This window comes from Parasteatoda tepidariorum, chromosome 5, assembly GCF_982258835.1.
Source record: "Parasteatoda tepidariorum strain Cologne lab strain chromosome 5, Ptep-v5.0, whole genome shotgun sequence".
Taxonomy (NCBI): domain Eukaryota; kingdom Metazoa; phylum Arthropoda; class Arachnida; order Araneae; family Theridiidae; genus Parasteatoda; species Parasteatoda tepidariorum.
Genome location: NC_141759.1, coordinates 115909276 through 115933248, shown reverse-complemented (window position 1 = coordinate 115933248; position 23973 = coordinate 115909276). Strand labels below are relative to the sequence as shown.

At 27.7% G+C, this 23973-nt stretch overlaps 1 long non-coding RNA gene across 5 annotated transcripts; it reads right to left on the bottom strand.

Annotated features, from left to right (window-relative positions):
* Window positions 1–94: 94 nt before the first annotated feature.
* Window positions 95–23344, bottom strand: LOC147810043 (uncharacterized). 5 transcript variants are annotated; one of them, XR_015434075.1, is made up of 6 exons: window positions 23128–23344; window positions 22121–22320; window positions 13666–13813; window positions 8838–9025; window positions 5439–5591; window positions 95–257 (listed from the first exon to the last, which is right to left on the bottom strand). It is a non-coding gene; the product is annotated as an uncharacterized LOC147810043 (long non-coding RNA). The 5 variants fall into 5 exon arrangements; XR_015434077.1 differs by having other exon boundaries at window positions 95–254; XR_015434079.1 differs by lacking the exon at window positions 95–257 and adding an exon at window positions 836–2522.
* Window positions 23345–23973: the final 629 nt, after the last annotated feature.

The window sequence follows — 23973 nt, the reverse complement described above, 5'->3', positions numbered from 1 at the left end:
ATCTGTATGGGTTTTTCTGATAGGTACCTATTTTGTTAAAATTTAGACATAATTTGTGAAAATTAAAAATTATATTAAAAAATCAACACAAATATGGTAAAAATATGAATTTATTGTTTCTTACGAAACACAAAAATAAAATTTTAAGAAAAAAGTATTTTGAGAAATTATTCTACCGTTTTTCCTAAAGTTGAATTTGTGAAGGTACTGCTAAACGGTAGTAAATTTGGCTTGAACAGACCACTGTACTTTAACTACTAAAACAAAGTCTCAATTAGCAAACCATATTTTAATTTAAAATTGTGATTTCTTATTTTTTTTTTCTCTTGATTTTTAAAATGACAAAATAAATGTAACAGATTGTGTGTATAAATGTAGTCATTCATCAAAAAATAAATAAATATTTAATCTATATATTTTTATATTAAAATATTCATTTTTAATTCTATATTAAAATAGATAAGTTAGCTAAAAAAATATTTTTAAAAATCTATGTACTCATTTGAATTTTTTTCCCACAGAATTTCTTTATAGAAAATCAGATAATATCAAAGATACAGTAAACATATTATGAGAAAAAAATACCAGTTAATAATCCTACTGCTTCAAATAAACTTTGAAAGAGTTTGAAAAGGAAGAATGACACTATATCAGGAAAAAAATATATGAATTCATTAGTTTTTTTCTTCTTTTTTTGGCATATTAGGGTAATTTCTTTTTAATATAACCTCAAGCTTCAGAAATATACTTTTTTCACCAATAAAATATAATGTAAATTGTAACTCCACGCTTTTTCATTCAAAAGGTAGAATTTTAAATGACATTATTTGCATTATTTTTTTAAAACAATTCATGTTTATTAATTACTTTCTACAGCTATGCAAGTCTATAGTACAACAGCATTAAATGTTTACTTTAATCTGTACTTTCATTAACACACATCAAGAAAGAAACTAACTAAAGAAAGTCATTAACTAAAATTAATGCAGAAATTTATTTCAAATAAATTTTAAAACTAAGAAGAAGAAAATAATAAAAGTATCAATAATTTAAAACACTGTTTTTTAACTTTTAAAATCAATATATACATTTAAAAAAATTAGTTGATTTAAATCGATGATTTTTTTAAAAAAAATCATTTGATTTAAATCATGATTTAAATCGTGATTTAAATCAAGCCGATTTAAATCAACAAACCCTGTGTATCAGTATTCTCAAATAATATTTACTCTTAAAACATATTAGAACATTTGTTACATTAAAATATTAATTTTAAAAAATTACAATTTCACTTCAACCTGACTTTTCTTTCAAAAGATAATATTGAAATATAAAGGGGAAAAAAGTCACTACTTGCACTGCTGCTACCCAGTTTCAATCCCACAATGTCAGCCTGTATACATTCGGCTGCTAATGACAACACAGGAGTGACTACGGCTGTGAACTAAATGATACATTTCGATCATGTACACTTTTTCTTTTCCTTTTATTTCTCTTTTTCAATTATTTTATGTATAGAACAAAATTTGTTTCATTTATTGTTCTTTTTACTTCGTTTATTGTTCTGTTTACTTCATTTATTGTTCTGTTTACTTCATTTATTGTTCTGTTTACTTCATTTATTGTTCTTTTTACTTCATTTATTGTTTCTTTTTTCTTTTTAAACAAATGTGATACACACCTTTGTCATCTGCAAATGCAAAATGTTGTATCCTAAATTTTATGGTAAAAATTATCTATGTATGTAATTTATGTAGCTGGACTGGTAGCCAGAAGCGGACTATATGGGAAAGGGGTTTGCAAACCTAGGTAAGTGTCCACGACTAGAGGAAAAGAAAAAAAAGTTCTCCAGACTTCTCACAAATCATCAATGAATCAACTAGTGGTATCCATGCATCGAATTTGGTGGGGGAGTAATATAGTGTGCCTACCACCACAAAAATATAATTCCAATTCACTAGTACAAAAGACATGTTAACTTGATTACATGTAAGGGTACCTTTTCATACGTGAAGGTTGATATTGTCATTAATTATCATCCCCACAACTCTTTTACATGCCTTTCATTATCAACTTGATTCTTTAACATATTTTTAATTGAATTCATTTTTTAATAATGTTTGTACTTTACTTTTTACATTTAATTTTTTTTTAAAAAGGGGAGATGTCATGTGACATTCGGAACATTAGTATTCCTCGTTATGTTTTGGTAACACCTAATAAGTAAACTCCCAGTTTGTGAATCAAAGTTAAGTTGAGTTCTCCTATCACCGTCAATAAAGATGCTTGTGTTTTAACCTACTCAGTATTCAATTAGTGTTACAGGCATCATTATACCCAACAAAAGTAGGAATCCTGAGATAAAATGAAAATAAACATAAATTACATGTATAAAGTATACAAAACAAATGTGTTTTAATTATAAGGACTTATGAAAAATAAATCGATGGTTGGTTGTTAAGGTACCATAGATAAATGCCTATGAACAATACCCCAATGATAATAGAATTATCAGCATAATCCTAAAAAAAAAGAAATAAACAAATCATGAAGATAATGATTGTCCCAAAAAAATATATATTGTACAACCATACTGGCTTCCTGTTGTTGATTAATTCATCGTATGTGTGTAGATAAGTTTGTTTCAATATCTCAATTCTCTATTGTTCTCTTTTTTTAAAAAACAAATCCCTATTAATTGGCCATTGCTAAAGTGAAGTTTTAATTTTCTTTAAAATCAAAAAATTAACATGAAGTTTATATTTTATTTATTTTTTTTAAAGTTAATAATAACACAATAAGTTTACATAATTTAAAATAAAACTATTTAAAAAGTAAAGATAAAGCAATAAAAGCAGAATAATCAACCTCAAAAATGCCAGAGGCTTCTTATGACCACAGATGTTGGCAAAACAATAAGAAAAGATAAACAAAAATACTAAATTCACACATATTTCTAATTAAGCTTTGAAAGTATATTTCAGTAACTTTTTTTTACCTCTAAATATTACAAAATAATAAATTAATCTTTTGTTTGAAAATAAATTGTGTGACTGATTTAGCATTTATTAAAAATTTACAAATCCTGAAACTCTCTTTTCCTGATCAATAAATTCTCCAGTTTGTTTTAAAAATTCTGGATTTTTGTAGCAGGGCAGAATTTTTTCCTACAGTCACATCATTGTCAGGTAAGGTGAATATCACCAACAAACTGCAGTCATTACTTTTCCTGCACACTGACTTAATTCCATTTTGTAAATATTCTACTAAAAATGAGAAAAATTTGAAATGTCTGCACATAACCGAGTTTCTAAAAGATCAAGAAAGGAGTTATGTCTTTTCCTAAAAACTTCCACTCATATCGAAAAATTATCAACAAAAAAATAGGGACTTAAAAAATAAACAAATGAAGTTGCTCTCAAGTTATACTAAGCAGGAATCACTCTTAAAAAAACCTAAGAAAATACTCACGTTGATCGAGTTTTGCAAAAAAAAAAAAAACCTGAAAGTTGGCAGATCTGTTATAGTATCTTTTTCTTTGATAAAAATATTTTTTGGAGCATGCGAGAGAAAATCTCATTTTTTAAAAATGAATGGTTAGCAGTGTTGGCAAAAGAACTTTACAGCAGGGGTACTAGAGATAAGTTTGGCTTAGAGATTCTTAGTCTTAGAGATTCAAGTCATCCCATAGAATTTCATTCCAAACTCACCCGAGCTCGAGATATATAGGATTACTTTCAGCTCAATATATACATAGGATAAAAGCCAATTTTATGTGATCTTGTCACTTACCCTTTGATATATAAACAAGGAAATTAGTGACTTAAATCTTATTATCACAATTAGTTAAAAAAAATTTATTCTTGATAATTGCACCAACAGTTTGTTTAAAAGCAGCAAAAGGGTTTATGAAAATTTTATCATGAGTTCAAGCTCGGAAGAGTCTGAAACCCTTTTTCAGTAGTGAGCTCAAACCAGCAGCATAAACCCACCTTGTCTCTCGGAGGTAAACAAATTTTTTAAAAACAGTGATGCAGAAAAAAATATTTTGGACTTCTAGGAGTCGGTAACAACTTAAATGTTATCATTTTAAAAATCTTGAAAATTACCATAGCTTAAAAAGTTAAGTATAAAATTTAATAAAACCGGTTAGCATCATAGGGCACATAATAAAGTATAAAATAATATTAAAATTGTTGGCCAGAGAATTATGGTGTTACAGAAATTAGCATATGTTTAAAATTAATAAATCAGATGAGTTAGTTTTGAATAGAAAAGTATGAGCCATATGTGATGCTTTCAATTAAGTGGGCTACCCGTTCTATCGGAAGCTTGCAGATCATTGTTCTTGCAAGAGTGATAAGGGTATAATGAGGAGGATTGAGAGCACCAACACATCTTTCTTAAGCATCCCAAACATGCTTGATAGGATTCAAGTTCGGTGATTGTGCTGGCCTCTCCAATTGTTTGGTTCTGAAGGTAATAATTTACATAGGGCTCCCATGCAGCATTGCGTTATTGTCCTGCAGCACGAAATCATCAACTATTGCAACAGCATAACGGTGCACACAAACATCAAGGACGTCATCTCTATACACATAAATAACCCACGTGGAAAGGCATGCAGGTCTGCACATCCACAAAGTCCTCCATGTTCCCATAACAAATTATACCTCTGGGGGTACTGGATTAGAGAATGATCTTTCTCTGGTTCATGTTAAAATTATGATCAGTGGATGAATGAGTGGGTCTGCTTTTTAAATGGGTGTGGCAGAAGTAGAATACGTGGCCATAATTGGCACCACTGGAAAACAATAACAATCACAACCCCAGTGGCTTAGTGGGCTAGGAGAGCAACAACAATAAATGAATTGCTACATATTTAAATAAATCTTTAAACTGCCTTTGTTATGAAGATAGTGCAGTTAAGGTAAAATGTATTTTTAAAAAAAGTGGTGAAAAATTGGTCCAGAAGTGTTTTGACACCTCAAATTAATGACTTTATGATGTCAAGAAAATTTAAAGATATTACTACTGCATTTTTAGAAATATTAGAAAGACAGCTATCTTCAGCTTATTATATAGTTTTTTTCTATTATTTGTAGCTTCTAATTTTAGTTAGAAGGGTACAGTGATCATTTGAGATATACACTTGGTCCTGGCAGCAGTTACTGCAGCATCACCAGATTAAATTTTATATAGCTTTTTTAAAATAATAAAGCTGTTGGGTCTGTACCTTCTCTACGTTGTTTCTAAACAAAATTATTAATCTAAATTGAGAAAATACTGCAAAGAATAAAAATTCTGCAACTACCAGAGTCTTCAGGATAATAGGAACTCGAGCTATCATTAGTAATATTTTGATCCAATAACATGATAACTAAAAAAGGTGGCCAGAACCAGATGTTATAAAACAAAACTGAAAAGAATTGATTTACTTTGGCAGGAAAACACTCTAAGCCATAACCATTGAGCTGCTGGGCTTCCATGATGTAATACACTTCTGCAAGTTGCTGAGGCATTCCTTGGAGACTTCTGTGGCTCAGAATGACTTGCTCTAAAATGGCATTCTCTTTGATGCCTGCAATTTGCTGCAACAATAATAGAAGGCAGAATTACATACATGCCAACATTGGAGAAATAAAATAACGGAGGTTTTACTAGTGACATTATTTGAGCTACTAGAGCAGTCAAGTTTTGATAAATCATGCAAAATCATGAAAGTCAAAATTGGAAATAATATAAGCACTAACATTTTGCAAAATAAAAAATATGTATATAAATCTTAAGTAGATTTTTTTAAGATACTTAAAACCATTAATACTTAACACACTGCAGTATCTATTGAGGAATTAGAGAAGTATTTTTGCCATTAGCAGATATTTCATAGCCAAATTTTTATCCACAAATACAGAGACATTTGAGAATACACAGGTTAACAGGATATATTCATAAATACAGGAGTCTTCATTAAAAAACAGGAGACTTGGTAAGCATGGAATTAGATATAGAAGGTAGAATTTAATATAAATGCTACCTTAACACATTCATATCAAATGTGTGAAGATAGGTTTTTAAGTAATTTAAAGCACGGTTGCTTTTTAATATTGAACAAATCCAATTTTCTTGGTTCAAAACTTTACACAAGGGTACCCCCAAAATAACGAACAAGTTGAAAAATATCATTTTTATGTTTTAATGTTTATACCATGTTTGATAATATTTTTCGATACCATGTTTAAAAATATTATTATTTGCATGAGAGTAGGAAAGGAAAAAAAGTCTGAAAATACCTATCAATTTGAATCGTGAAATAATAAATAAAAAGGTGGGTCAAACTATTTTTCATGAAAATTAAACATTTAAATTACTGACATATTTATTTAAAGTTTTTTTTCTTCTTCTTAACTACATACGTACATTGACAGCCCAACCAAGCTAAATATATAAGGCTATGGGGTGTTAAGCTTTATATATTAATCAAGATATAAGAGAATAAAAGAATAATAAAGTTTAGTAGCTAGGTTTCAACTTTTAAAATTCAAAAATTAGAATAATCTTATGCCCCCTTCAACTCTAAAGTTAACTTTTAAATTAAAAACATCAGGTATATACCAAATTATAGGATAAATATTAGAATATTGAATAAATATCAAATTTTGATTTTTAAATATTAGGAACGCCATGATAATTATGCTCCCTGTTTAAGTTTCTACAAATGCTATAGCATATGCTGAAATGCGTATTTTTTGTGAATTAATCTCAGAAACACATTAATTTCAATAGACCAGAAAACTTAAAACAAAAAGAGTGTTATACTGTTCAGCAAACAACAATAGAGAAATTAATATGCAGGCAATAAACATAAATTGTAGCTAGTCTAAAAGTTTTCATTATATTCGCAAGTCAGGTATAAATAAGTATAGTTTAATGCTAAATTATCTTAATTTGTGTTGATGACAGATGTTCTGTCATTCGAGAGACAAAAGTAAAAAAAGCGGAAATCCTCTAAAAAGCGGAAAAATCTTATCCCTGATACTATTACCTTGCGCACATCCATTTTAGGGCTCATCCTCGGTAAGTAACAAATCAAACGCACTTTAGTACTGCAGTAAGAACGCACTATAAAAACAAAACTCTTCTATTTACGCTTTTACTTCAATTTGTGTTTCTGTTTTCATATTTTGTAATTTGACAGTCTTGTTACGAAAATATTTTAAATCATTCTTGAAAAATTGCCCGTTTATATAACTTCATTTGAATTTGCTACTCGCTTTAAAGATTTCATTTTATGTTTTATTCTGTTTTTCTTTATATTTTATTTTCTGTTTTTACCTGATATTTTTACTTAATGTGCTCTATTTTATTTGTTGTAATTTTTCTTGAGTGCTCCTCACACTATTACATTGATATATTTTTCTTTGGTACAATATTAGAAAGCATTCCTTTTTGCAGATATAATCGTGTGAGCTGATGAAAAGATTATATCTTTATAATTTTATCCCCCCTTTTTTAAAATTTTTTTTCCAGATTTCTTTTATTAATTTTTTTTTATCGTTCGGTAATTTTTGCATGTTTTATATAGATATATATATATATATACAGTACACTCTCGATTAACCGTGCACGGATTATCCGTACTCATTCCGGAGTCAACAAAAAATTTAAAGAGAAACATTTTCAAGATTAAAAAAATTTGATTCATGAAGTTATAACACTACCAAATTTTTGAAAGCAATATTCGTTATTGAATTGCAGTATATGGAATATCAGCAGCATGGTCAAAGGTAAATCCGTCTACTTTATCACGATCTCGGAGAAAGATCATACCGCTTGATGAACAATCCTCTTCAGATATTCAAGAAGAGTATGATAATAGTATTCTTGAACAAGCAAAAGAAATCGAAGGTTTCGAAATTCTTGATGAAGAAAATTTAGAAGATTGGTTTCAAAGTGATGCATGTGAGCCTGGCTTCCAGTATTTGACTGATGAAGACATCGTTATGTTGTTAAATCAAATAATGACGATAGTAACTGATGCAGAAGATGTAGTAAATGAGGAAAATACAATTTCTCATTCTGCTGCTCTAAGGAAACTTAGTTTATAAGGGAGTATCTGATTACGGTGACATTAATGCGATTCGTAAAATATGTGACAATATATGACGCATTACACATTTTTTTTAAAAGGAAAATTCCTAATTTGATTTTATACAGCATGCAAATGTCAGTAATTTTATATTTTTTGTATTGATATTGATTTTTTCTTTAATAAAATGAGTTTTCGGATTATCCGTGTTTTTCGATTGTCCATGCGACCTGTCCCGGTGTTTAACCCGGATAATCGGGAGTGCACTGTATATATAACAACAATGAACAATAACATTATGCATATATACAATGCATAATGTTTTTTTGACAAGATGAAAAAAAGTTTCATGAACTTTTTATCATTTAACCCACTGACAGTTCTGCATGCAAAAAGTTGTATTTTAATAATTACAGGTGAAAATAGTCGTTATTTATAGGTGAAAATAGATGTTTAGAAATGGGTAAAAAATTACAAAAATTTGATCATGCCTAATAAGAATATTAAAAAAGAATTTGTCACAGGGTATGAAAATTTCAAAATACTTAAGTACTCATAAAAAATTAGAACTTTTTTTAGACATAAGTCATGGCCTGTACACTAAAACTTATTTAAATTTTGAGAAGTGTGTTGTGAGCCCATACTAGGTTCATTACCAATTCTAATAGCAACATATGAAGTGGAATCTCGGACATTATAAAGAAAATAAACAGAACCTATTTAATGTAAAGCTCAAACTAGTTAATACCTTGGTATTTCTTGTCTATATATTCGTAATAGTTTAAGTAAGTCATCATAACATGTTTTGAAAGAAGAGTTTTGAGGTAAAACTTTGCAATGAGTTGATAGAGCGATTTCACTAATCAGGCAACCAAGAACTACCATATCTTTGCCTCGTAAATAATTTACAGAAACATCATTGATTTGAGAATAGTCCTACAAAAGAAAATAGATATAAATTTATTGAATAAATAATTTCTATCAATTATAATTTATCACCAAGCATTAATGACATAAAAAATTTATTCCATGCAAATTTAGTACACATAACACATGATTTTATGCATAATTTAAAATGTATATACCAACTCTTCAAGTTTTCATATTATTATGTTCAAGACACATTTAGAGGTCAGTAAAAAATTAGACTCCAATATTTATGATACAATTAAACTCAATGCTATTAGTTTAGTACATATTTGAAAAAGGGATAAAAAGGATTTTAGAGGAAAATGTTAGATTATCAGCACCCGTGTTTAAATTATAGACAAATAGTTGCACTTAATCTTTGGTACGGCAGTTCCTAAACAGTTTAACTGCAAAGTATTCTGCCTTATGCCAACATTTTTAAATTTCTTGGGGTTTATTTCAACCTCATTTATCCATTCATCTTCCCCATTTCTTTCACCTTGGCATTGACCATTAAAGATCTTTTTTGTGCATTGAGTGTAATCCATTCTCTCAAAGTGCCTCAAGCAAAGGAATCTTTTTATTTTAAATAGTTTTCACACACATCACTGACTTTGGCTGGTCCAAAACTCAATTCAGATTTTTCTGTCCCTGGTAACTAACATCTTCTCATGTTTTGAGGTCTACGGTCCAAGTCTCTGCCCCCCCCCCTCCAAAAAAAAACTGTTTCTTTGATCACAACTTTATAAGTTTCACTATCCATGGCTTTAGATCTTACTAACTACCTACTTAGCATTGTGAACCTCGAAGCATGAATTATGTATTTCTAAATAGAATTTTTACTGTAAAATTTATAATCATGTCTATTGTCAATTTTCTTTTCCAACACACTGTAGTATTCAAAACAAGGGGAAAGTGACCCTGATATATGTCGTATATATAAATAAAATTATTGAAAATAATCTTGCATGCATAAATAAAACTAGATAACACAATTTCTCAAAATTGCTAAATTTTTATTTACATGTATTCAGAGTATTCTTTTTACAAGCTAACATATAAATATTCAGAGATATTTGAATATTAATTTGCAAACAGAGAAGCTGGTTAATGGGTAAATTTTTTATTCATTTTCATTGTAGATACATTAAGATTTTTTTGATTTCTCGTTTGGCCCTTAAATTTTCTTCAATAATATGATGTGATTCATTAAAACAATCTATGATGAGATGCTTAACATCAAATGTAATGTTTAAGGCTTTTTTCCCAAACTGTAATAACAAGATCATTCTAAATTAAAATAATCATTTACTCCTACTTTAAAAACATTTTTATTAATAGTGTGGTTAATACTATAAAATATTTAAAGAGTTCAAGTAATATTTAAGATGCTTACAGACATAAATAATTAAATACAACCAAAACTCTGTGAGCAAACACAAATTAAAAACACTTGCAGTTAATTCTCCTCCAACAACTCATAGTTGTAAAAAATGTATATGAATATTTTTATTGGCAGGGAAAGAATATAACATATATTTGGCTGATCGAAAAGCATATGCTTTATTGATGGATAATAACCCTTTAACTTCAATAGAGAGTCAATACTACAGCTGCATGGTAAAAACCAGTACTGATCAAATTACAATCAAAGGGATACAAGGCAGTGGAATCAAAGAAATGTGGTTTTGTTGCACAAGGGAATAAAAGTGTATAAGCAATATGAGCAAATGATCACTGAATAAATCCATCATATGACACTATATTATAGAGAATAATCTTCCTTCCAAATTTTTTTTTTCACAATATAAAAATTGGAGCACTTTAAACAAGTGTTATTTTTAAATTTATCCCTGTTGAGAATAGATGTAAGAATGGATGACACACTGATGAGATGCTTAACATCAAATGTAATGTTTAAGGCTTTTTTCCCAAACTGTAACATATCCTCATTTTAGTTTTCATCATTAGAATCACAAGTTACTGTTTTTCTTCTCAAAACGAAAACACTTTAATATTTTAAAATTGGCAGTAGAATTTCTGTTTAATAAACACAGAAATCTGCAGGCATTAAAAACGATCTAAATGTTAAGATTATATGAACAACATTTATGAGACTGTTAAAACTCAATACAAAGGGAAAACTTTAATGTTAGCTAAGTTTTCACTTGCATGACATTATTAAGTGCAGTTTATAAGGGATAAGTAGTTTAGTTAGATAATATATATAGTTAGATAAGGATAGATATAGTTAGATAATGATAAGTTTGTAAGGGATAATATTTTTAGTAGAACAATATATGTTTTGGCATATGCAGAAGATATTGACTGCATTGCAAGATCTGCAAAAGAACTTAGGAAATCCTTCATAGCACTGGAATCTGTCGATAAGAAAATGAATTTGATAATCAATGAAGATAAAACAAATCACAAGTATTGTGGTAAAGACAGTAATTCTAATGATATTTTTGAAATTGGAACCCATAAATTTGAATCTGTATACTATTCACCGATTTAGAATCAGAAATTAATTTATCAAAATATAAGTTCATGTAGAAATAAAAAAGAGAATTTTAGCAGCTATTTAATTACTCTTAATTAAAGACTCTTAAAATCCCGCTTTATTAAAATAAAACTAAAGTACCACTTTACATAACACTTATAAAACCAGTTTTAACACATTCTTCCAAAATATGGACCCTCCCAAGAAAAGCTGAAAATGTGCTTTTGATATTTGAACAAAGAATCTTCAGAACTACTTTTGGTGGAGACAGTGGTGTCTGAAGAGAAAGATACAACTAGGAATTATACAAGTTATATGAAAATGATATGATAAAATTAAACAGACAAAACAGAAGAAGATGGTAAGGATGAACTCAAACAGAACTGCCTTGAAATTTTTCTGTGCCTCTGAATATAATAAAAGGCCAAGACACAGATAATAATAACAACAATAGACAAGCTGTTTAGAACAAGACTTTTCTGTAATTAAAGTAAGGAACTGGAGAACAAAGCAAAAGAGTGGAATGGAAAAATACTCTAAAAAAGGGGACTAAAGAAGGGCTGTTGTGCACCAGTGATGACGATCCTAGCTAAGTTTAATGTATGATTCTTTGTTTCATAAATTTGATTTGAAAGTTATTTTCCAAACCACTACATGTAAATGATTCAAACATTCATATGGGATGACACTCTCATGGTGAGGCTTTCAAGATGTTAGCAAAATTACCAAAAAAAATTTTTAGAAGCTATAGTTTTTAATTGTTAATTGCCTCTACTCTATAGCATAGTTTTGCAAAAATAGTAGTTAGAAGGTCTGTATAATATATATATATATATATATATATATATATATATATATATATATATATATATATATATATATATATATATATATATATATATATATATATATATATATATATATATATATATACACTCATATATAATATAAAGAGTATGTGAGTGTGAGGTCATCTAAAAAGTTTTTGTCCGGTGCTCAGAGATGGCGCTAGAGTATATTTTATTAGGTGATGTGGATACTTCTTTGTTTGGCTGTTGTGTTACCAGTACTGGAAAAATAAAGTGCGTTTTGCCTCTACAGAATTGAATATTGATGTTAAAAAAAATGGACAATAAATTATTGTTCTATTATTGTAATAATTGTTCTATGAATTTCAGAAACTTGTGAGTAATATAACTACACACGAGAACAATTTGGCTGTTTATTTAGACAGTGATTCTACACTACAAACTGTGCAAAATGGTTTGATAAATTTTGGCAGGGTGCTTTTATATTAGAAGTTAAATCAAGTCTGGAACAACCATTGGAGATTTATGCAAGTAATGTGAGTGCTATAGAGGAAGAAAACTGAAAAACTTCCTCGCAACTGAGTATTTTGCAAGAAACTTAATATTCATAACTCAATCATCATACTATATAAAATATCTTTTAATCAATAGCATGAAATAAAAAATGGAATAAAACAACATTCAGCACTTAAGTACAGTGAAAAAAAGAGGGTGAAGATTAAGAACCTGGTAGCAAAAGCTGGACAACTCCTTAAATTTTTTAAGGCACATTAAGAAGACAAACTAAATAATTCATTTTAACCAACTAATTAATAACCTGCTTAATAAATATAGAGAATAATCTTCTGTTAAATAAATATCTTCATTCATGACAATACTTATGCCTGGATGGAAAACTGTATAGCAGAATAACAGAGATTATATTCTCATACTATAAAATTACATTGTTTAAATTTCATTACATTAGGCCAAGAGACCAAAGAAAAGATGGATGATTTAAAACCATTCAAGATCTCCTACTGGAAGATCAAGGTCAGGGACAGAGCTGATTGGCAAAATATTGTGCAACAGGATAAGGTCCACCCTGGGCTGTAGTGTCAATAAAGAAGAAGAAATTACATTAATTTGAAAGTTATCTCCAGATCCAGAATGAGCATAAGCAATAACCAAACATTTTTGGGGAATGCATGTTAAGTCACTTTTCCTAGTGACATACCTGCTTTACGAGCCAATTAAGGGAAGCATAAAAACATGAAAAGGCAAATTTTTTCAGCTTAGAATGTTAATGAACTGTTTAATTTATAAAGTGTATTATAAATCGTCTTTAGTGTTTGTATCGGTACTTAAAGACTGACCTTAAATTCATTAAAATGCTGATATTCTCCATCAAACCAAGACTGAAAAGCATGCAGAGCTTAAAGATGGGAAGATAATGGATCCTTGGGTAAGACAATAATTTGGTTTTCCGATCTGGATTTTGAGCAATCAGATGAACGTTTTGACCTAAATAAGAAAATAAATATATAAGTCAATTGCAAACCAAAATATTTTTGTCTTTAAAGAACATGTTCTGATATTAGTATTTTTTTTTTCAAATCTTAACATAAAAAGAAGCCAGAGCATTTTGCTTTTATATCAGTTTGGTTAAACAAGAATGGATTTTCAACTTAATAACCTCATAAAAATGTCTGTTTCATAGAATAACTGCCAATTTTAACCTAGAAAGATAATGAAAGGTTTTATAAATAGTACTTACATTTAAAAAAAAAAGTATTGCTTAAAAGAAAAATCAATTTTAAATAAGATAAGGATTTCAGATACAATAACTCTTATTAAACTTATTATAACTCTTATTATAACTCTTATAAAAATTTTATATTATAAATTTTAGTTTTTTTTTTTAAAAAATTTATAAATTCCTAGATAAACAAATGCAGCTTGTTTTATTTTCCTCTTTAATTGTTAAAACTATTTGAAAGAAGAAAGTTTAATTAAAAAAGTTTCTCAAATTTTATTTAAGGAAGATACTGCATTATAAAATTCCTACTTAGAGTATCTATTAAGATTGAATTGAGTAGTAATAGGCCAATAAGCTGCAGTTTTAACCTTTTGCTCAATATTTTCTGTTTCACAATTATCTTTCTGACCCTATTCCATTGAATTAAATTTAGTTTAGGATTCCCATGGGACCAGCCTTAAAAGTACTTCTGCTTTAACTATGCATAAATGCTGGTCCTTAATTAATATGGTATTGCTGTTTCATTTAAATTGCATTTATGAAAAAGCTATGTGCAATGCATAAGATATAAATGAAATACCCTGAATATCTTATCTAATGATCATATTTTCTTCACTACGACTAAATCCTAATAGTTTGAGGGGATGATCTCTATTATGCTAATTAGTTAGTGCAGATGACAATTTAGGTTACGAAACCAGACACAAATACAAAAATGTACCTCCTCTGAATAAAAACACTCTTTTTTTTCAATTGATTTGGATTCTGACCTTCAGAATATAGGGAGAAGCCACTATCTAGAAAATATGGTCCCAACAGTTTTGCCACGAGAACAGTCCAATGTTTGGAGCATGGTCCAAGTTAGGAGAGCTGTCCAATGTTATTTCTTCTTTTTGCGTATTTTGCTATATCTCGAGAATTTTTTGAAGCGAATTGAAAGATTTTTGCACACAGTAATAAATTTGTTTATCCAAAGATAAACTCAGAGGCGCGACAGCCCATAGAGGGCCAAGGCCTACTGTGCCCATCTCAATTTTCTTGGCTTTGAGGTGCAAGAGCAGATGTTCCGGTTGAGTGGTCAGAACCCCCAGTGTTTATTTCCCAAGCATGCTTGGTACTCATTTATCGATCCAATGAACATAACTTCCAAAGATAACTTCAGGCAAAAAATAATTTTTAATAATTAATTGTCTTTTTTTATTATTTTATTTAATAAGAGTTGAAAAATTTTGAAGTGTAAGGTATATAGGATACAGAAATATAAGATAAGCATTGTAAGATATATAAGATATACAAATTTTTACATCATTTTAAAAAATGTAATTCATGATAAAATACCAAATTTAAATGAAATTGGTCAAATATTTCTGTAGAAATTCGAATTTCAAATAAAAGACTTCTTTAAAATTCCATTTCTCAGGAACAATTCAACTGATTTTGTTCAAAGTTTGTATGTTTCTTAAATACAATTACAGTCTTAAAGAAATAAAGAAATTTGTACACCTTACCATTCAAAATGTTTTCAACTATTATTAAATAAAATAATAAAAAACAATTAATAAGGATAAAAAATATCTTTTGCAAGAAATCTGCTCTGGATAAACCAATTCCATAATTGTGTGCAAAAAGTTTTCCATTCACTTAAGAAATTCTCAAAACATTCCAAACTAAGCAAAAAGTAAAATTAACATTAAAGGGTCCAAAATTTTAACCACTTTCCTGATCATTATCCCAAGATTACAACTACCCCCAATATTTTGAGGGCAAGGAAAAAATTTGCCAAAAAAAGGTAAGTTTATTCAGAGAAAGTATGTGTGGTCTGGTTTTGTAACAGACCAGTTGAAAAAGTACAACAGTGCAACAGTCTTTGAACAGTTTGGAGCTGACTGTCACATACACAAGCAGGAATGAAACGCTCATTTTCCGGCCGACACACTGCCATGCACTTTCTCGTTAACTCCCGACCATCCCATATTTGTGACAGTGTTTTGGAATGTTTTAAAAACTATAATTTTAGGCACAGGATAGCATTGCATCTCCATAGGATTTCAAATACCAGCAGATTTGAACTTCTCCCATTGGGAAAGGATTAAGTTTTAGTATGTAAAAATCCAACCATTACATCTAAGAAATTCAGGATGTTTTGCTTATTTTTTCGCATTAGTTTTTAACACATATAAGCACACTGTATTTGATAAATAATTTCAAGAAAACTAATACAAAAAATACTTTTAAAAACAAAAATAGCAAAAAATATTTTTATTTTCTTTGTTATTGAAATCGATAAAAATTCAACATGCTCAGAGCAATTCAACATATTTATTCTCAAGACAAAAATGCTTTTTATAAAATTATTCTTTGAAATTGTCTTAAGCAACATTTTACATAATTTCAATCAATATAATTATAATACAAGTTAATTAATTAATTAAAGAATAACAATTTAAAAATGTATTATTTTAAATTAAAATATTTATTCATATGTTATTTTTTTTAAATTGTTATTCAAAGTCTTTACAATTCTTTTTCATCAATTAATAGCACTTTTAAATGTAATAAACATGGTTTAATTTCTAATTTTTGAGACCAACGACATAATTGCGACAATGTGGTCAGCACTGTGCACAGGCCACATTTACTTCCCAGACAAGCTGGTACCCATCGATCTGAAGCTGGGTGGGGTTTAAGATGTCACAGGAGATCGAGCCCCAGTTTTTCATAATGACAGTTCAGTGAAACTTAACACTTAATATTTTTAAATTTTATATCTTATTGAATCAAAGTTTCTTTTGCTGAAATCTAATTATAATAAAATAATAAAACTTAACAAATTGAACACCTTTAAAATTCAAGGAGTTCTCCAAAATAAAGATTTGATCAACTTATGAGGATGTGTAAATAACTGAACCATTCCATAACTTTGAACTGTTGCATGCTGATCAACTAATGGTAAGCAGACATATTTTGCTTTGACAGCAGATGAACCTGAAGGCCAAAAACAATTAAATTTCTTATTTTTTATTGTCCAGATATTGAATGTTAATTCAAGATAAAGCACTAAAATTCATGATTATCCTTTTTTAGCTTGACAAAAGGGCCACTTTTAGGAGCCTTGGAACCGCATATATTAAGGAGGCTTGTTTGAATAATTTAAAAAAAAAATAGCTCTGAATAGTTTTCAAAAAGTGTTTTGCTACAATAATAACTACAAATATATTGTTTTACAATATTTTTGTTTGGTTTTTATACATGAATAACTTTAAAACATATACAAAATTTCAGTATTTTTTAAAAAACAAAATGTTTTTTTCTTAATTGCATCAAAATTTTAATTAACATCCTTCTTTTTATATCCCTAAATAAAATTGAATTTCACCAGACATAAAATTGTACCTTTAAGCTTCTTTTGTTCAAATTTTGAAATCATTCTTCAAATATAGTGTATGTGAATAATTTTATATCATTTTGGAAAGAAAAAAAAAAAAACTATTTTCCTAATTTTTCCATTTCAAAATTTTAAAAATAAATAAGAGAAAGAAATAAGCTTTATTTGATAAGAAAAATATAATTTGAATTCTCAGTAGTACCCTATATTATAAGGAAATTTTCTGTCCCAATATTAATTCATAAATCAATGTTATTTTAGAATTTAGATGTCAAAAGTCTACCATTTTTAATTCATCATTGGTAAACAAAATTATAAAACTGAAGTTTTTATGCATGAAGTTAAAATTTAAAATAAAATTTATTAAAGATGACTGTTCTAAAATTTTGTGTTCACCCTTTAAAAAGTTATTTAATGAATATGTTTAAGAGAACTTCATCTTTCATATTTTTTAATACTTATTTTATAATGATTTTTAATACATTTAAAAACATGCTCTAAAAACTTTTTTACAAAAGGAAATACTAGTTTAAATATATAAAACTAAAAAATTTTTGAAAATACTTAATCAACCTAGATGATTAAAACTACTCAAAAGAGCCTTAGCAACAAAATTTCACAAACTTTGTAGTTTTCATTCAAGTATTTTGAAAAGGAAGTGTTGATTTAAATTTTAAAGTCTAGTAATTTTCTAAATAAACAACAGAGGGGGGAATTTTAAAACTAACGGTACTACCAAGAATTAAATATTTTTCTGTTAAAAAAGAAACAAGCATTTCGAAAATTTTGCAAACATTATAGAGAAATAAGTTTCTTTTCTTTCAAAATAAGATTTAAATACAAATGAATAATTAATTATAAAGATGCTCTTTGCTTTACACAACATTTCTAATCCATACTAAAAAAGAATTAAAAATAGATATAAAATTTACAAAAAATGTCAAGTACAAGAATTACTAGACCTAATTCCCAATTATATTTCTTTTCACATCTGGAAATCATTTTCTTCCTATGTTTAATCTTAGTTATAAATTATCATGATACATGTCAGGTATGAAAAATAAGAATTTTGTTATGCAAATTTCATCTTATTTCACACATAGTTTTCCTAAATAATTAGTAAGATACAAAAAAAAAAAAATAAATAAATAATGTGGTCAGATTTATAGCTTTCAGGTGCTGATCCTCAAAATGTTATTATTTTAACAAAAAGAGTATCTTCTCTTTTCTGCTACAATCAAGAAAGTGTCCTGTTAAGTACCTACTTTTTTTATATAAAAAATTACACTTTTTAAATAAAGCCCCAGCAATTTCAGACTTTGGCAGTTCTATAACTTAAATGAATTTTAAAATCACACCCAAAAATTTCACCTAAACTTAAATTGCTTTTTCATAACTTAAAATCTTTAAATCAATTTATTAAATAATGTGAATCAACTTTCGCCTTCTGAACTTAAAATTTTATCGTTTTTTTTTTTTTTTTTTTTTTTTACCTAACTACAATTTTTTGGTATTACAACATTACTAAAACAATGTCAGTTTGAAACTGTAAGAGCAGAAAAATAATAATATTTTAAAGGAAAATTACCTGTTTATTCTTATTCTTAATTTTAATCTTAATATCTATTTTTAACACTCAAAAAAGATTATTTTTCATTTTCAGTGAAGTGTCTGACATTATTTGGGAGAGGTCATATTTTCAAGATAACTCATTATGAGGTCTGAAAAATCTCTGGAAAGAAACAAATTTGACTACCTATAAAAACAAAAATATTTAAAGCATATTTGATTTTTTAACCATATTAAGTTTATTGCTCTTAGCAAGGAAATTACCTACCTATAAATAACCTTAAAAATAACTATAGAATGGTAATTAACAAATAAGACATTAAGATCAAACAAATAAACCAAAAAGATATGTTTAAGCAGTTAATAAAACTGTTTATTTAAAATCAGGAATAAAGATTGAGACTTCAGCTCTGGCAGCAGCTCTCACACTGTAATTTTCATTTTCAATCATTAAAAGAAATTCACTATTTTTACTTTCTAGAAGCTTAGTATCCTTTTTAAGCTTATAATTTCTCACTATATTACCTCACCATTAGGTTAATTTATCAACTTAAAAATTATTCTAACAATGTACACACATAAATTTAAGACAGAAGCAAGGTAAGACAAGCTAGAAATGGTGCATATCAGAACACATTTTTCTTGTATACAGTTAAAAACAAATTTTGTGATTATAGTTAAAATATATTTTATAGTTGCTCCACATAATAAATATGAACTGTTATTTAAGAAAAGACAATTGACTATTTATTAGCTATTTTTTATACTATTTATAAGAAGAAATGACAATGATCAGGAATTACTCCAGTGATCAATAATTACCTCATCTGTAGGGGGCAACATTTGATATAGTTTCCTATAATCAATTATAATGTTTACAGTAGATGTGAAATAATTAAGCAAAAGCCTACACTATTTTTATATCAAAGAAAAAGAAAGTAACTCAAAATATTTATTATTAAGAGAAGGAGGGGGATCTTTGCAGAAATGTGCACATTTTGAAACCCATCTTTGAAATGGAAAATACAGAAAGCATTTTAAAAGATACTTATTTTGTTAGATTAAACAAAAACTGTTATTAAGTAAATGCAGTTATACTTTAGTAAAGTGTACAAGCATTCTTGTCCATGTCTCAAATTTTAAAAAAATATTATTTTTTTAAATAAAACTTAAGTGATCATTATTTACCCCAGAAACAGAGTGATTGTGAATTACACCGGGTCACCCTAACCAGTATGACACATTTAAGCAACACTATGTAAAACTTTTATTTTTAGCTCACCAATGAAAAATGAGCTTAAAAAATAAACATTTTCAAAAAAGCTTAAGTCTCCTGTCTCATAGGATTATGATGTATGCAGTTTAAAATAAAAGGTTAAAATTCATACTAAAAATAAATTTTATAATGATATTTAAATACTAAAAAAATGGATTTTTTTTAAAAAAAAAAAAGTAATGTCACATGTTTATCAAACGTAAAAAGTAATAAGTAACATAATATGTTAACTAAATGTTGATCACATAAAAAACTTAGACAATTCAGTTCCAAGTCTTAACTTAGATTGTATCGTTTTCACTGTTTCAGTTGTTAGTGCTTACAAAACCAGATTTCCTGCAACAATATGAAAGGATATTTAGGTTGCCCTTTAAAAATTCCTAACCCAACAATAGAAAATTTTTTGAAGTCATAGTTGAAAAATTTTCCCAGAATGTTTCTAAAAATTTAATTGAAAAAATAAATAAAATTTTTAAAATTTTTTTTTCATTGGTTACAAATAGGCTATAATATCAGTAAAAATTTTAAATCTACTTTTATGAAGTTTAATCTTTTTTTTCGATTTGATTTTTTTTTTTTTTTTTGAAAAAATTAGTAACAAACAATTTTTAAAAAAAAGTGATTTGTGGTTAAAATTAGTACTCTCACATTATTTATTTAAATTTTTACCTGAAAAACTTATGTATATGAATTAGTGATGTAAAGAATAGTGATGGGGCCGAATAGCCGAATATTCGGTGACCGAATACTTACTTTTTAAAAAAATTTCTTTTGATTGTAATTTTGTAATTAAAGTAATTTTCAAATTTTAAATTAAAAATGAAATAAATATTAACAAAATTGCTTTTTTAATCTTTGTATATTTAAAAAAAAATGTAACAACTTGATTTATTTTTTGTAATAACTTAAATATCTTGATGCCAATAAGAAAAGAAGGCAATATGGCTTTTATAAATCAAAATAATTAATAACAGCATATTTTAGTTATAGTTATACTTGTAATTTTTATGCTATTTTATTTAAAATAAGAACTCATTACTACTGTTAAATGTATTAACTTTCTTTTTTGTCAGAAAAATTATTAAAACCCAGAAAATTAAGAACTTTTTAAAAAGCTTCACTCTTGAAATTTTAATTTTGCAATTAAATAATTTTCAAATTTTAAATTAAAAATTAAATAAATATTAACAAATTTGCTTTTCTAAACTTTCTATATTTTAAAAAAAATTTAACAACTTGATGTATTTTTTGTATCCTAATATTTAAATATCTTGATGCCAACAATAAGGCTTTCACAAATCTAAATAATTAATAATAGCATATTTTAACTAATTATACTTGTAATTTATATATTTTATTTAAAATAAGAACTCATTACTACTGTTAAATGTATTTTTTAATTATTTTTTTTGGCCAGAAAAATTATTAAAACCCAGAAAACTAAAAACTTATATGTCAATTTTTTAAAATCATTTAACAGATTGATTTTCTTTAATTCAGGATGTTAAGTTATTTACATTAAAATATAAATATTCTTCACTTCTACTTACAAGCCCCTCATATCGCTTACTGTCCCCCATAATTCACAATGAGATAGCCCCAAAATAGCCCTTAGTAAGTGACCCTGATCAAGCAGGTTTTAACTTCATTATTCGAATAACTTCATAATTCGGCAAAAGGGCCGAATACCGAATAGTGGCCGAATATTTGTTACATCCCTAATATGAATAATGATAAGTCTAAAAGCTACTTAAAAATCACAGTACAGAAAATGAATACAATTTTCAACACACCAAAAACATAAATCCATTTGTTTAAAAGAGAAATATTAAGAATACATACTTTACAACCAAAAGTTAAATCCATCCAGTGATGAAGTGGCTCAGATACATGAGAACTTTCTAAAGCATTTCTATGCTTTGCCACAAAATCTTCTGGACTATCACACCATGGAATGCCAAGATCATTTAAGTCTGAGTGAATAGAATTAAATATCGAAGATCAGAAAAATATTCTGGTATACATTCACCTGGTGTCCATTCCTGTGAAAGAATAAAAACTTTGAATGAGAAACTTTATTGCAGTAGAAAGTTAACAGCGACTATAAACATGTAATGACTATAATCATATAATTTTTATTTAATCCCATAATAGAGAAGATTAATTCTTAATGATACATTTAGTTAGAGTGTCTACCAAGAGGTCAGTAAGTCAACATTTAAAATTTCCTAAACTGTAATAAGCATCAAGGGTTTATTCACTCATAAAATAATCTAAATATATAACTGAACACATATTTATTACATCATAACTATCAATATATGTGTTTTTATATCAGTTTTCTGGCATATTGAGAAAAAGGGAAAATATAGTAAACAATTTTTTATTCTCGATTGTCAAGAAATCTTGGTTTTATATTAGTTAGGAATATTTACTGGAAAAAATTTATTGAAAAAAAGAATAAAACCGAAACAAATTGAATGAAATGGGTGAAACTAAAAATGGCCAAATAGAATTGTTTAGCAATCCGTTCCTACATAAACATATTTGAATTTAAATAAATTACAATTTAATACAATAACAGAAAGTTCAATTTTCTTACATTTCTTTTTTTAAATAACTATACTTGTATTATTAAAGTTTTATGCAAAATTATAAAACCTTTATAACATCGAATTTAAGAGTTGGTTTGAGTACCATTCATACTTTTCATTATAAAAATTACTATACTATTTACGATATCAAAGTACGATTTGTAGTAAAAAATACAATAAGCATGGTATACCACTAAAAGATTAAATTAGTTCCATGACTAATTTAAAAATTTAGTGGGTGGAAATAAAACTAACCAACGAGTAACCAAGCATATAGCTTCATCAAAAGCATACTGCTTAATGTTCTTTAAAGGAATTCCCAAGAGACGAAGGATTTCTTAAATGAGGTCCATTCTTCATAGTCTTTTAAAAATAGAAAATTTAAATCTTATTTCTCGAAGCTTATTGAAAAAACAAACAATTAAATTTTCTGCCAAATTTGTTTTGATTACGAAGTTTCTGACTTTCTATTTCTGTTACATGTGTTCTTTAATCTTAAATTATATGATTAGCCTGAACTAAAGCATCTAGCTCACCCGCTGTTTAACCTCAAGGGACATTCTCATTGTTAAAGAAAAATTCGCGAATGGGAGACAGAGATTAGAAGCATAACCTGGTAAATGAAATCTTTTAGCGGGAAAGGCTAAAACAAAACACTTGAGTACTAAAAAAGGCAGTGAAAATATGCATTAAAAGTTTTTCAGACTAGCCATCACAGTTTGGACCTTGTGGAGAGGGGGTTAGATAGTTTCCAAGACACTGATTGAGATCATAGGTTCGATTACAGAAAATAGAAGATTAAAGAAAAGGACATAAATTATTACTTTTTATTTTTTAATAATAAAAATATATTTCCTATAAATTGTAATTTATCTTTTCTTTGAAGAGGGAAATACCTTTGAAGAGTCACTCCATGACTTGTTTAGAACATTAATAGTCCCGCAGTGGACTGATTGCTAAGACACGGTTCCCAGCAGATCACCGAAGTCAAGCATCACTGGCTACGGTCAGTGTGCGGGTGGGTGACCACTTGGATCAGTCTGCGTAGGGACCGATGGTGTGCGGTATTGGTCCTCGTTAAACTGTGCTACCGTAAAGTGC